The sequence below is a fragment of the Trematomus bernacchii genome, unplaced genomic scaffold, assembly GCF_902827165.1.
Source record: "Trematomus bernacchii unplaced genomic scaffold, fTreBer1.1, whole genome shotgun sequence".
Lineage (NCBI taxonomy): Eukaryota > Metazoa > Chordata > Actinopteri > Perciformes > Nototheniidae > Trematomus > Trematomus bernacchii.
The window spans coordinates 1,492,875-1,508,098 of NW_022987840.1; the positions used below are offsets into that span (position 1 = coordinate 1,492,875).

The following is a 15,224-nucleotide window of genomic DNA, read 5'->3' on the forward strand; positions in this document are numbered from 1 at the left end:
CTAATCAAAAAAGTGTTGTACTTAAAGGGTTCAGCTCATTTGAAAATGATGCATCAGCACTATCAAAAGTTAATATGAGTTTGTGGTTTATTGCACTTATTGTAAATGCTTTGGATAAAAGCTAAATGTAATTGAATAAAAAGATGCCAAACAAAGTAGTGCAAGTTCAGCATTAGAATTCAAAGTGAATGCGTTAGCACTATCGATGCTATCACAAATTCCAGTATATTTCAGAGGGATGGCCAGAAATATAGATCCATTTAGTCAAAGTTATTCCTCACTCACAATCGCTCCAGTTTGATTCGCTTTTGTTTAATATGAACCAAGGTTTTACTTCAATTGGAGGATTTAGAGAGGAGAGGAGTCTGTGAGATGTCGTGTGGCTGTGAAGCGACTGCAGGAATAAGTTGCTCTCTCCATAGCTCCCAATCTTCTCTTAATACACCCGTTGAAATGGAGATTCCCTCTCGAAAGACACCACTCGAGCCAGGCCAGTCTCCAAAAGTCAGGTCAGAGAGTCAAAGCCCTGTAATCATGTTTCCCAGTGTTTAGTTTCCTCAAAACCTTTTTTTTTGTCTGAGGAGTCTCTTACAACTGCAGGGCAGTATCGATTGAAGGAGAGTTAGTACACTGGCTCAAGAGGAACTTATTCTAACGCCTCTGAAACTGTTCGTGTCGAATATCCAACTCACAAAAAAAAACACATTACAGTGGGGGATGGTAACGGGTAGCAGATTTTAATTATACTATAAAATGCCCTCATGTTTTTCCCAATGGTGTAGATACAGATATATATCTATACTGAGAATAATCTATTGAGCGCACTTAAATTCACCTCTGACTTTCCAAAACATTGGCAGAAATAACTCATGTTGTAACTATGGTGGCTTATGACTGCATGTGTCTAAATATGTCACCATAATTATTGCCTCTTGTGCTAGGTGAAGGTGGAAGCAGTCTGGTACTCCTTGACTTGGAGACCTATTGCGAGGGAAATTGCTATCTCAAGTGTGTATGATAAGAACCATTTTTTAATTGGTTGCCAGAGAGGGCAATTAGCTCAACTCTGAGGAATAGGTGAGGTATCCTGTGGGGAGTCACTGGCATCCATGCAAAGGTAGCATTTAACTCCAAATAATATATGTGTTTATACTTATTGTATTGTTATATGGCTCAATATTCATGAGATGTTGTCAACACAATGTTACTAGATTTCTTCACATCCCACCCTCTTGGCAAAAATACATTTTGACAAATTGTACACTAGGAATATGGGATGAAATATGTTAATGTGTCTGTTAGCTTGGCAAAGCATGAAGGCCATCACTTGTACACGTTTTTAATGGATTAAACAAAAGAGAAACAAAGTGTTATATGTGAGTTTTAGAGGTGACGGTAGGGGAATTTGTTTTCTTTGCACAGAGCCATGCACCCCTTGTTTCCAGCCTCATGCTAAGCTAAGCTAACAAGGAGCTAGCACAGCTTAGCATGACTTAAAGACCGTCGCTTTTTACATATGTTTTTTACTAAACCAAACAAACGAGAAATTAAGTGTTAAATAGTGGGTTTTAGAGGTGACAGTAGATGGATTTATTTCCCCTTGTGTGTAGCCTTATGCTAAGCTAAGCTAACAAGGAGCTCGCTCCAGCTTCATATTTAATGTGCAAGCATGAAAGTGATATTAATCTTCTCATATAAATCTTGGCGAAATTATGAATAAGAATAGATTCTTCTCCACCAAAAAGGAAAAGTATTACTTTACGTGCGTCCACGTTGTCATGTTTTATGTAACTCTATAAATCCAGTAATAAAAGCAGCGCTGTTGTACAACCAAGGTGCTGGCTCCATCTCTCAAGTCAGCACACTGGTGACATTTCTGGAGACAAAGCACTGATGCCTCTGGCAGGGCGGCGAGCTGAGCTGTCTTGCCAACCCTGAAATGACTGGCCCATTCAGTAATGGCAATACGATGGCAGTGATTAGGAGCGGAGGGTCTATTTATCACCAGGGATAGTGGCACTCAGCAAGACAGGCGGCAGGTACAGTGAGGCAGGACAAGTAATGCTGACAAAGGTTTTCCCAATCAGGCTTTGACTCTCCAATACAGGCCCAATAAAATCACTCGGAAGGCTTTGAATAAGACTTCCATTCATTCCAATGCAGTGAACATCTAATACAACCTGTTTAGATATACAACAAGCCTACAGGCACACTTTCTGGGTTTTGTTGATTTTTGCCTTTTGAATTTGATATATTTTTCAGGAACAGCTAATACATTGTTTCCGTGCAAATGGGGCAACTGTTCACTTAGATATGCATCTCCATTAACTCAACCACAAAAAAGCAAGCCCCGGGGCGCAGAATAAGCACAAAAACAATACAACTTCACCTTAAACGGATATAAATTGATTCAATCCCCGCATCATAAGCAAGGTATCAAGACAGAAGATTAAAAACAATGTCAAATCCCTCTAAGAGGCGGTTTTCATATGAATAAATATAAATTCATTTGAACTGCACAGAGGGTGAATTGAACAACTGCACAGGAAATTGGATTTGCCTCTGATTTAGGCTCGCTGTATAACGGGTTGGAGTGTAATAGCTTTTTTCCATCTTAAATCTTTAATTTGTCCAAAACAAAAGTAAATTGCATTGTTTCTTTTCATTGTCCGAACCTAATTTATAACCAAAATACAACATTTTGAAGCTTATTGGCCCATTTGGGAAACTGAAATATCATATACTGCTGCATATAGTTTTCATCTCATAACTCTTATAATGTAATGACAAAAAGGAAAACCGTAACTCATTAAATTAATTGCTAAATGTCATCTTGCTGAAAGCACAAAGGGATATTTATGATGAAAAGAAATCAATGTAGAAAAGATCAAAGATAATTATGATAAATGCAACATGAATTATTCAGCTTCTTTCATTGTGCTGCTCCTTGACCATTTCTCCAACTTAAGTCTGAATGTGACTGGTGGCGTCATCGCACTTTAATGCTGTTTGATGCCGTTTTTGGCTTCTCTTAAAGCCTCCAACTGCAAAGCCTATTACACTAATGATACATTAATCAGAAGAAGTGATTCCTAAAACCACATAAAAGTCTAAAAAAGTATTTGTCAAAGTAATATATTCCTACTAAGACATTAAATGCTGCAGCACAGAGTTTAATTTGAGTGTGCTGCTGCTCCTGTAGGCACGATAAAGCATGACAAAGAAATCAGGTATAGTGAACAACACCTGTTTTTACTCTCTTCACGTTGAGGACCTAATTAGGAGTAAACACAGAAACTCTTGCCACCAAGATGAAACTCCTCCTCCAGTTAGTCTGTCAACCTTCATTTCTCAGCCTGCCGCAGGAGAAGGTGAACAAAACACTTTCTCAAAGATGATTCCTTTAGAACAAGAACACATCTGCATTGCAGTGTTGCCGCTTTCCAGTCAAAACAAACTCTTACTTGCACAAACAAGGGACTGCGATGCCAAGGGAAAAGATGTCTGTTTTAAATTCAAATAGGGATCTGCCTGTATATCTTCCTCACTTCATACGTGTGTCTGCCAGGATAGTTAAGATCCTTTGGAGCGGTGTGAAACCTGTCAATCAAACTCTGACGCAAACAGAACAACTTGACTGAGAACTGCAAGTGAGACATGGTTCCATGCATTTATCATGAGTAAGTAATACATTGGAACAACCACAGGATTGTTTTTAAAGTAGATATTTAATGAGCTTTTCTTCATTAAATAAAAACTGAATAAATGAAACTGCTTTTAGAGCACTGTTCAAAGGTGTATCTGTAAATGCAATCTGTATATCTATAATCAGCATGTATTAACTTAAAGTGGACCTATCATGCTATATTTGAATAATATATTGTCGGGCCATACCTATATAAAACATGTCTGTGAATTTGTTTTTTCAAAATACCAAACAGATCATGCATTTTAGGCCCAAGCCCCACGGGAACGAAAACGGGTTGTATCCGCATATTTCTCTTGCGTATAGCCCTTTTTGCCACACGAGGCCGTAACTATACGATAGAAACGGACCCCGCAAACGACAACGGGTCCAAAGGTGGATAGATCTGGGAACGGAGCGCTCTGGGGGGTCCAACGGCTCCGTGTGATCGCCTCTATACGATCATTTTGTGATAATGACGACGCAATAGCCCTGCCTCTCCCCACCTCTGCTGCTCACCCCCGCAAAAGTAAACTGCACACTGAATTCAGATTATTTATCTTTCTCTCGATATGGACATAAACGCGAGTGAAGTCTAATCTGACAGGACGGAGACACGCATCTCCTCCCGCTGTGATGCAGCGGGAGCAAAACACACACTTCAAGTCAGATCATCACCCTTAGCTATTTTAATTACCTCTCAAACTACCTAAACTAGTTATAAATATGTTTATTTTTACTGTCGGGTCACTCATTACTGGATCAGCTGCTGCATGAGACAGACACTGACGCTGTGAGAAGAGAGGAAAAAGAGACAGGCTCCGTGTATTTTATTATTATATATCATTATATCGTCGTTATTCATTTGTTTTAAAGCTCAATAAATAACGATGAAGACCTTTGACCGGCACTGTCATAATTTTGTCCGGAAGATTTAAACTTTAACACACGTTGACCGGCGAAAAACTCTGCCCGGTTCCCTCGGCCCCCACCGCGGAGAATAAACAGAAGTGCAGCCATGACAACCATTCTTCTTCGCTGCTTTTGTGGAGGAAGTTACAGTGCCACGTACAGGCTCGGCATATGTACTGCAGCTTTTCCAGCGGTTGGATCTAAACGGAGCTGTCTCTTGTGAACAGACACTATCCGGTGTATATTGCGTCTGGACGGAAGCTTTTTGGCGATTGCGTTTGCGTTAATCCTATGCGTTTTGCCGTATGCGTTCCCGTGGGACACCAGCCTTAGCCATGCCTCATTTTGCTCTATTTGCTGTATTCCAGCCCTGTTTTTGCAAGGGCTGATTCTGTGGCAAATGAGCTGCAGCTGACCACGCCCCCCTGCAAAGGAGGGGGGCGAGGCACGAGCGTCATGTTACCATGCTGTTGCCATGCCACGGCAACCTCTCATTCCCCTGATAGGTGCATGGCAACCTCTCATTCCCCTGATAGGTGGAGAGTTGCCCATATAGGCGAAGCTCCCTGTTTCTGACGTCAGAACAATTTCAAATCTGGATCAGTTTTTATCAGATCCGTTGCAGCCCCGTTTTTAGAGATTTGGGTATGGGGGAAAATAGAGAGGATTGTGTTTTCTGACACTTGCTGAGTTCCCTGGAACACCGGGGACACATATTCATGTATAAAAGACGTACAAAAGTGCATTTTGCATGATAGGTCCCCTTTAATATAAGATTACCTTTGAAAAAAGCCGACATTCAAAAGCAGTTTAAACTGTGGTCTGCTTTAGTTTACTTTGGTCATTCATTTAGTACATCGCAAAGTGTTTGGCACATTGTTCCCATAAGTAATCCCACCTATGACAGCGCTTCAAAAACTTGAGTACTAGAAATAAAATCCAACCACGTATATTTCAAACGATCCAAAACAGGTGTGACATTTTCAAAAAGGAGATCACTGAAACAAAACAATTCTCAAACTACACAGACAACTGTATACTGCTTTAACAATGCTTCACGTTTTGTTTAAATATGCATGATACTACAAGAAAGATTTGCATATTAATTGTTCTACATAATGTAATTGTTGTGCAGGTGGCAGCCACAGCAGAAAATAAATAATAATGAAAGAGTGTAATGAGTCGTTGAGTACATTGTAGGTGTTCTGCATCACCAGCATCATGCAATGTTTATCTGTTGATGAGAATTCAACAGACGTGGCAAAGATAGCTATTAGACTCGGCCCAGATTTTCCTGGGACACACGCCTGATTGGCATGGCCGCCACGCTGCTGAGTGCCAAGGAGCTGAGCCGACTGCTGCCCAGTGGTGTGTCCTGCTCAGAAGCTAATGTCGTGATGTCCTGCTAATAAAGAGGCCTCTTTGTCACTGGGCAGACTTTTCTGCATCGTCACCTTCCAGGTTTCTACTGGCTCCTACATTTTCAAAAAGGCAAATTAGACTGATGTGACAGAACAATATTAGCCGATGAGCAAAGGATAAAATTAAGCAGATGATTGCCTCTCCTACCAACGCTGGTGATTCACATTTAAGGCTGTGATTTTACTTAACATCGCTAATTAACATGGAGAAATCATGAAAGGGACTAATTAGATCCTGCCACTCTAATCTCTGTCAGTCTCGCATCGCACACTCAAAGCTGTTGGGTACCGGGACACTTTCAGGACACAAAGCTGGGGCTTTTTCTTTTTTTTCTTTTGTTCATAGTGCAGTAATTATGGTCTTGATGAGCGTCCAAGCTGTGAGAGCAGTTTCTAACATTAGCATTAATGACCGCTAACCTCTGGAGCATGCTAAAGAGGCTCCTCCACTGAAAGAGGGAGCTCTTAACTTCATGCTAATAAATAATGGGGACCTCACAAATGCTAAGCCCACACAGCTCCATATTTACATGGCATAGCTTTAAAGAGTGAGGGAAAGGAACATTACAAATGGTTGGATCAGTTCAAACAAACCATACGACACAACACATATTTGCATTTTCAAGATTGCTTTCAAAGTTATACAACTGCTGTTAGAAGAAGCCTATCCAATAAGGATGACGATGGTTTGTTTTCAATATCTTCCATTACAGTATATTAGCATGTGCCAAGAGACCTTTTTATTGCATTACTGTTCTGACAAATACAATTAATAATTAAACCAATTAAGAGAAGCTAGTGTTGCCTTCAGTGAACTCCTAATTCTTAAGCAACAATCACAACATCAGTGAGTCGTGTCTCTTTCTCTGAAGCTTTCATTCATGCCGGTCATTTATAATGGAAAGTGACTGTTTCTGAGTATTCAAATAGCATTTTAACTCACAGACATTAGAGGGTAATGGTTATCATTTGCAATACATCGAATTCTTTCACTTGACTGCTCCACTCTTGTTACATTCCCATGATGCATCTTTGCAAGCTGGGGGTAGATGCTTCAGTGAATGCCTATTCCCACTGCGGACCAATAAACCCGGATTAAATGGTGGAGGCACTGATGCATTAAGATTAAACTATCGGCTAATGGTTCAGATCTCATCAGGTAATGATTTACATTTGATTTCTTAGATAACACTTCTCTTTTAAAATCCGGTAATTAATATACGGCTTAAGCATCACATAGACACCAGCGAGAGAATGTAAACATCTCCACTAAATGCATTACATTTAAATTAACAGCCTGGTGAATAATTAATCAAATATGCAAGGGGCGATAAATGATAGCTGAATTACAACCCAGCCCATCACCCCTCCATCTTCTCTGCTAACATCTCCTGCATCCCAGAGTATCTGCATCTGTCTATTTTCAGCAAGTCTCCCTCTTTTGATGCCCTCGTTTTGCATACACAAACACACACACACACACACACACACACACACACACACACACACACAGATGCAAAATCATGAGAGCAGCTTTCTGTGGAGGTCTTTGCTCTCACCTGGGGATGCAGCAGCTCCCCACTGAGTCTTCTATGATAATGCGGGTCTCTCGTGGGACCGTGCTGCGCTCTTTACTATTCACCCCGTCACAGTCTCCCTCATCCTGACTCGGTGTAACTGCCTGCCTCTGTTTCTCATCATAAGCCTCCCACTGAATTTGGCCTCGCTGACTGAGCCTCATCCTTCATTTTAGTTGCTCCAAAACAGACGACAATAAAAAAAGAGGCACTTTAGCTGTCTTATGATCCACTGTGTTCATGTTGATATACTATAATCACTCTCTAATATATACAAGGTAATTAACTGAGGTTATTAATACATCAATTATGAACATTACTGTCTCAATATACCCCTCTTCATATAACTTAATTGGTGTTAGAATTAAACAAGCATTAAGGGCTTATAGTTGCTTCAATGCTATCAATACATATGCAGATTTATTCAGGAGCTCAAATCTGATCACATAACTTTCAATAAGTCTCTGTGGTGAATCTAAAAAGTTCCTATTGTGCTATTAATCAGTTTTTTAACGAGTTGTTTAATACATAAGTCCAAAAACGTTTAGCAAATAGTGAGAAATGCCTTTTCCTAAGAGCCCCAAATAAGATTTTCAAATTGATTGCTTATGTTTTCTCTACAACTCATGAGAGAAATATATGTTTATTAAGCTGATAAAGGCTCTAAATCTTGGACAAATAGTTGCTTACTTTTCTATTTTGTATCTATCTATATCTACTTTTTAATTGTATGGTGCTGTGCAGGTGGACGACAGTGGGTTTGTCTGAGATGTTTGCCTGTTACATCTTTACATTTAATAAAATGTGTTAATGTGTAAAAGCCATAATGTGCCATTAAACCCAAGTAATGAGCTGAAAGTTACTTCAATGTCAAATTACTAATTCTCTGAGTTATTGTTCATAAAATATCTTCTTTTTCAGTTTATATTCTGCACTTTAATAGCTTAGTTTCCTTCTAAAGGGCAATAAATAATGTTTGAGGCATTTTAACCTGCAAATGTTGTTCTAATGCTAGTAGCAAAACCCACTTGTTGACATTGTCTGAGCCCAATGAGTCCACAGGGACAAACGCAGGAATTACACAAAAACATGCTGGTAAATATCCGTAATGATGAACCACCCACGCAAAATGTCCGTTGCCCTCCACATCCCGAGACAGAATGTCAGCTCAGCTTGACCTCAGCTCCGTAAAATGACACCATTTCTCCTCAGACGCTTGCATGACTCGGAGCAAGTTGGGTCTTGTTAAGCGCAGACATCGAGGTTATCGAAGGTCAAAAACAGCTCTGCAGAGGTAATAAACAACCTTGCTCCAGGTCTTCTTGTTACCATCTGATGTCACGTTATCTTGTCTTTAATTGGAGCATACATTTTAGAAAACAACTCATTAACAGCTGATTTTAAAAAGCCTCGTGTACGAGCTTTCAGATACAAAATATTGATGAGAATAAATAGACTATAAGCCCCACACATTTTTTTGTTTTATGTAAATCAGTAAAGAATTCAGAATATCTTTGATTTCTCAAGATATTTTTGGATAACAACTTACACAAGCACTTGGTATTTGCCTGAGGGTGTACGCAGGGTTTTTTACTTGCAAGAAATAGTAACACATGCATTTGTTTCCCTTCTCCAGCTCTGCTATGCATGCGTGTTGTGGTTCAGTACACTCACTTGCTCGCTATAGTTGGTGAGATGCTGCCGGCAATTTCACAGACAATTTGACAAACTTCCTCTCACTTTTCCAAGTCTACTCTCACACCAAACTCTTTCCTTCCTCTGTGAAAGAAGTGTGTGTTGTGTGGAAGACTGTAAGCAAACGTCTATCTGAACTGCCAGCCAGACTCTTTAGCCTGTGGGCGCAGCATCCTTTTGAGGCTGAGCATATTAAAAGCAACAACAATGAGCAATGAATCTGCACTCACTCTGCCAAAAATTCAATTTCATCTGGTTAATAACTGCACTGATATAAATACACTCGCGCTATTATCAATCTAAACGCTTTATCTCACTACAAAGTTTATTTGATTGTAATGAAATAAACACCTCAAGCTATCGCAGGCGTTTTTTGCACTGCATTGACATCTCAAACTGACAGAGGTGTTGTACGGTGAGAATTTAAAGACTGCTTTTTTGCTGCTCTGGGATGTTTGCAGGGATATATATGTGCTTCTGAAAATGTACAACTTCCACCACAGTTTCAAGACAATACTTCAATATTCTGCTTCATCCTGATTCTGGCAGAGCCCTGACTGTGCTTTTCTTCATACTTCAGTACTGTCAAGCTCACAACAAGTGACCACAACTCCGAATGAGTGCGAAAAACAACTCAAAACAGAGTCGACAGCCATGCTAGTGCTCTGTGAGCTTGTACTTAGCTTAATGCTAAAATGGGGACAATGGCTGCAATGAAAGCTAACATTAAGCAGATTTTGAGCAGATGGAAAGTATATTAAGACATTGAATCACCAAAGAAGGGAACCATGAATTTCAGGAACAATTTTCATGAAACACAATCAAATGGTTGAGATATTGTGATATTGGAGGAAGTCAGGGGAAAACTCACAAGTCATTAACCTCTCCATGAAGGTTCATGATCACGACCATCTATAAAGGATTTAATGGAAATCTGTCAAATAGCTATTGGGATATCTCACTCAGCACCAAAGTGGTTGGCCAACGAACCCCCAAGATGCTAGTGTGGCTAAGAACTGCCGCCACACTTGTAAATTGCTCATTGATGGAAGAAAGCAAGACCATGACCGGAAAAAAACAACGCTTTCTCTTAATTCTCTCCTGAAATGACGCCCACGAGACTTCACACCCACTTAGGTCTCGCCTGAGATGTGGCATTATAGGCCTGATTGTGCTAATTATCAGTTACTTTACCATCTCGGTTGGGCTCAGGAGATTTCCACTGTGGTGAATCGGGAGTTATTGCCAGTGCATATTGCTAGTTACTGTGAAGAGGCTTTATGGGAATCATCAACAAACGCACAGGGGGACCATTTGATCTATAAACAGCAGAACTTGTTAAATCTCAATAGATGAGATTTTACAGAGGAAGATGTGCACTCTTCAGAGGGACTGCAAACACATTACCCACAGAGGATAGACCAAAGTTACCTAGAATACTGTTAATGTACTCACACGTCAGCCTGCAGGGTAATATCACATGTCAGACTGACAGACTAGAATATGATACATGCTGAGATATTGTCTACTGAAATGTAACAAGAACAAAGCTTTTGAGTCCCATGATGCACCTGGAGCTTACAGGCGGTGTCATCAAGGTGAAAATATTGTACTCATGAATAAAACATTGTTTGATGATAATAACCTTCTTTAGTGAGGGTGATAACATCCATAAAAGCAGTAATAGCATAAACTAACAATTATCCTCATTAAAGATGAAACTGCATACACAGACTGAATGATTAAGTGTTTGGTCTAAAAAATATATCAAAAATGTAATTAAAACATTTACAAAAGAAAGTCAGCTTTCATATTCAAATGACTTGTTTTGTCTAACCTACAATTCATAATTGACGTTAAAAGAGCAATTATTAAAAAAGCTGCTAATTGTAATTTGGACTAATTGATTACAGACTAATAAAACCAGCACAAATGACCGTATAATCATATCAAAGGCAAATCTCTGCGCTCAATATTTCCAACAAAACAGACTCTAAAACCGTTGTTTGAAGAACAAAATGTTTCTCATCTTTAAAATGTTTCCTAAAGAGCGAACTTTAAATCATAGTTTTTCTGTGTACCCAAATGATCTGTACAGCCGGCCTGACAAATACAGTCATGTCAGAAAACCTTGTGTGTATACATTCAAACAAATGTGCGTTGACGATGTACTTTGCACTCTTTCCAGTTCATTCAATTATACGACTGCCAAAGATGAACCAATGAGCCTGGTGGTTTGCCTGCCTGCCAAGATGATAAGTTGTGTTTATGAGTGAATGAAAGACTAAAAAAGGAGTTGGTTGTGGAATAAAATAATGTTCGCCTCTGTTATTATTTCCTCTTTTCCCCTCCATCATACATCTTGTGGTTGGATGAATGTCTCCTTGGACCCCTGAGGGATGGAGTCCTCCTTAGGGGCAGTGACCTGTAACAATGCAGGTAATATTTGTTTTTATTCTGCCTGTTATTACTTTTAACCACTTGTCCCTCTTCAAATCCAATAAAACTGTCATAAATGCAGAGATCATTAAGTTCAGAGCTCCTCCTCTGCCTATATGTGTGTATTTAAACTTCAAGCGATGAAAGCAAGCAGGTGAAAGTCCTAAGAGTGGGTACAAATATGAGTGTGATCTGTTCCCATTGTGTGCTTTATTGAACCCTAATCTAATACAGTCTTGAAAAGTATTGAACCAGACAATTACTGAAATGGAAGGAGTAGAAATAACAGCGAGAGAAAGAAGGGGTCTAAAGGATTATCAAGATTTGTGAGGCAACTTGCGGGAATATATTAGAGTCTTCATTACATTACATTACATTACATTATATGTTACTTGTTAGACGCTTTTATCCAAAGCGACTTACATACTCAATACTGTGGGCAATCCCCACAGGAACAATTTGGGGTGAAGTGTCTTGCCCAGGGACACAACGACATGCTGACTGCAGTGGGGTTTGAACCTGTGACCCCCCTTATCCCAACACCAAGGCTCTATCCACTGCGCCACACGCCTCTTTAATTACTCTTCATCACTTACTATCTCAAATGTGATCAGGTCTGATGACCAGCCAGAGGACAAGCTGGATCATCATTTACATGTAGAAGTCAAGCACTGACCAAACTGTTAATAGAAGATTCTGATAATAGAGCTACCAAGCATGTCACCCTCTTTTCAAAACCCCATAATGCAAACAAACGGCGACAACGTCCACTACTTTCTTTAAGCTTTGTGCAACAACAGCTTTAGAAAAATGTGCCAAAAGCTGGCAGTGCCTGAGACAATCTGAGCTGCTTTTGTCTCGGTAATTGGCTCTGCCGCCAGAGAAGGCTGTACTAAGTGTTCAGCAGCTACTCAGGATCTCATCAGGAGTTTGTTGTTGGTTTTAAAGTTGTAAGACACATTTCAAAAAATGTAATTTGTTCACGTGGCACATGGTTTTAAAATATGTGGCTCGCTTCTGGCTTACCCATTAGTTGAAATGTGAATCTTTTAAAAATATCTATCTTTCTTCATTAAAATGAGCAGGAATGGCTGTACTGTGGGTTTAAATAACAAAAATGTTATGACTTCAGATGGTACATTTCTCTAGTAGTTGCTTTTATACTGTATGCATATCCGTAAGTGGTAATTTGATACAATTAGGACATCAGAAAATGTCCGTATGCTCTTGGCAAGCTGGGTGAACCTTTACCAAGTGCATCTGACAATCTGTGTATCTGAAGCACATTTTGGAAAGTCCATACTGCAATTGGTAGTTCCCTTTCAAAACGATAATATCCTGTATACATGTTCGTCAAGTAGACTGCGGCGTCTTTGAGGTGTTGCAGTTATCTGATATCTAAAAGCATCACTTCTGTTTACAGTAGACGGGTAAGAGAGTATGTGTAAGTGTGTAATACAGCCTCGCATCTATCTGTCTGTCACCATTGTACAAAGATCAATAATGAATCATTCACCATGCTGGCAAAAAGCTGCCGTATCAAATTCATAAATATGGATAAATAAACTGGAATTACTGTAAAACTGCCTGATTTATTTTTCAGGGAGGAGGAGAGAAGCTCATACTTGGCTGCTGCCCAAAGATGTCGTCACTAGATTTGAAAAAAAACATGACTTCTAATCACATCTTTCAAGACAGAAAACAGCCTCTCCACTAAAACATGAAATGATTTGCCCATAAAATATCAAATTTGGCCAAGATTGAAGAGTGGAGTGTGAAGGACGTGACCCCAGGAGACCACGGCTCAAGGCACATGATTGAGGTTGAAGGATTATTGCAGATCACACCCGTGACGAAGTGCAGAGTGAAGTGTAAATCTGTGTTTGCTTGTCTTTATGATGGCTGACAGTGTGGCTCTTTTCAGCCGCTGCCATTACTGGCCCTCTTCCCTCACACGCTGCCGCAGCCAGCAGCTCCTCTCAAAGTTAATAGTCCTCTGCAGGAGAAAGATATCTGCTCCTCGAGACACTCTATGAGTAAACCGACTGTGAAAACATATCAACAACATTGTGTCTGATCCAAACTATGGCCTAAAACAGTGGGTACAAATTGCTACTATGAAATGGGAGAAACAGAGCTCAATGATTTAATGAATTGAATCACTCTTTTGCGAATCAGTTAAACCTAAAATAAAATATGGACCTTAATCCCAGATCAAATGCACATTAAAGGATTTTGAATATATTGTTTCTTGTGATTATGATGTTATGTTAAATGTGTTAAATGTTCAAATTGATGTAACAATTAAGTGTTATCATCTCTCTGTGTGTGTGTGTGTGTGTGTGCGTGTGTGTGTGCGTGTGTGTGTGTGTGTGTGTGCGTGTGTGTGTGTGTGTGTGTGTGTTTGACTGTGTGTTTACATTGGTGCCATGAGCTAGAAGCATAGACACTGAGGGTTTATGAGGGTTTCCTTTGATGTTAGGGCGCACAGTGGATTATTTATGGCCTCAAAAGTGGCGGTAATCAAGAAGTTGCTGAGCTCCACGAGATAAAAGCTCATAATAAACAGATTCTTAGTGTGCTTTAGCCCTGATGATATACTGGGGCTGCATCCCAGTGGAATAAATATGCATGCAAAACTGTCGGCGTGATTATATCTTTCCACAAACAATGGCGTGCTGTTCAAATGTACTGGGGGCTTCAGGCACACTATGCCCCACATGACAGGATTTTTTTATTAACAATAAACCAGAAATAAATAGGTGTTTTCAAATTCTAATTAAGGAATATTTAGTCAGCAAACAAATGTGTTTGAATGGAAAGCATCTAGCACCTTGTCATAACAGGCAGTGAATTGGTGTAATTATTGCCTAGCGTCTACAGTTTGAAAGCGTTGTGTAATTACACAACATTATGCAAAGCACACATTATAAAACCTGGTGACAACATGACCGAGAAGTAATCTCCGTCAGTTACAAAACCACAGACAAACTGTTAGCAACAAACTTCACAAAAACTTGTCCTGGTTGGCACTCTTTGCGGCTTCCTCTCAATCCCAACCTGATTTCAGACCTGGCAACCCTCAGCTGTTCCTGACACCATAATTACAGACTCAATAAAAGAGCCATGTCCTTATTTGCCTCTTCTCTCACTCAATTTTTTCCATCTAAAAGAAACTTCCCTTTAACTCCTTCTTTGCTCTCTTTCTTTTATTTATCACATTTTCTGCCCCACGGAGACCCTTCAGAGGGGGGGAGAATCCCATCAGAGGGTAACACGGCGTGGCCGGTGACCACACAGGAAGCTTTTGATTCCTGCAAGAATGTCCTGAGCTTTGGAAAACTGTCAAACACACTGGACACAATGTTGGAGCTGAAGCACAAAGGCACTGCTTCAAATCGATCCACCACGCAGGGCCACTGCTGAAAACTTCATTATGCTAATATAGTGGCTACCCTTGAGCTAACTCAGACATAAAAGAGCGGTGAATGGCCA

At 40.0% G+C, this 15,224-nt stretch overlaps 1 protein-coding gene across 2 annotated transcripts in view; it reads right to left on the reverse strand.

Annotated features, from left to right (window-relative positions):
- LOC117500575 (mannosyl-oligosaccharide 1,2-alpha-mannosidase IA) overlaps positions 1-15,224 on the reverse strand; it is a 192,694-nt gene that overhangs the window by 71,068 nt on the left and 106,402 nt on the right. The window lies entirely within an intron of this gene.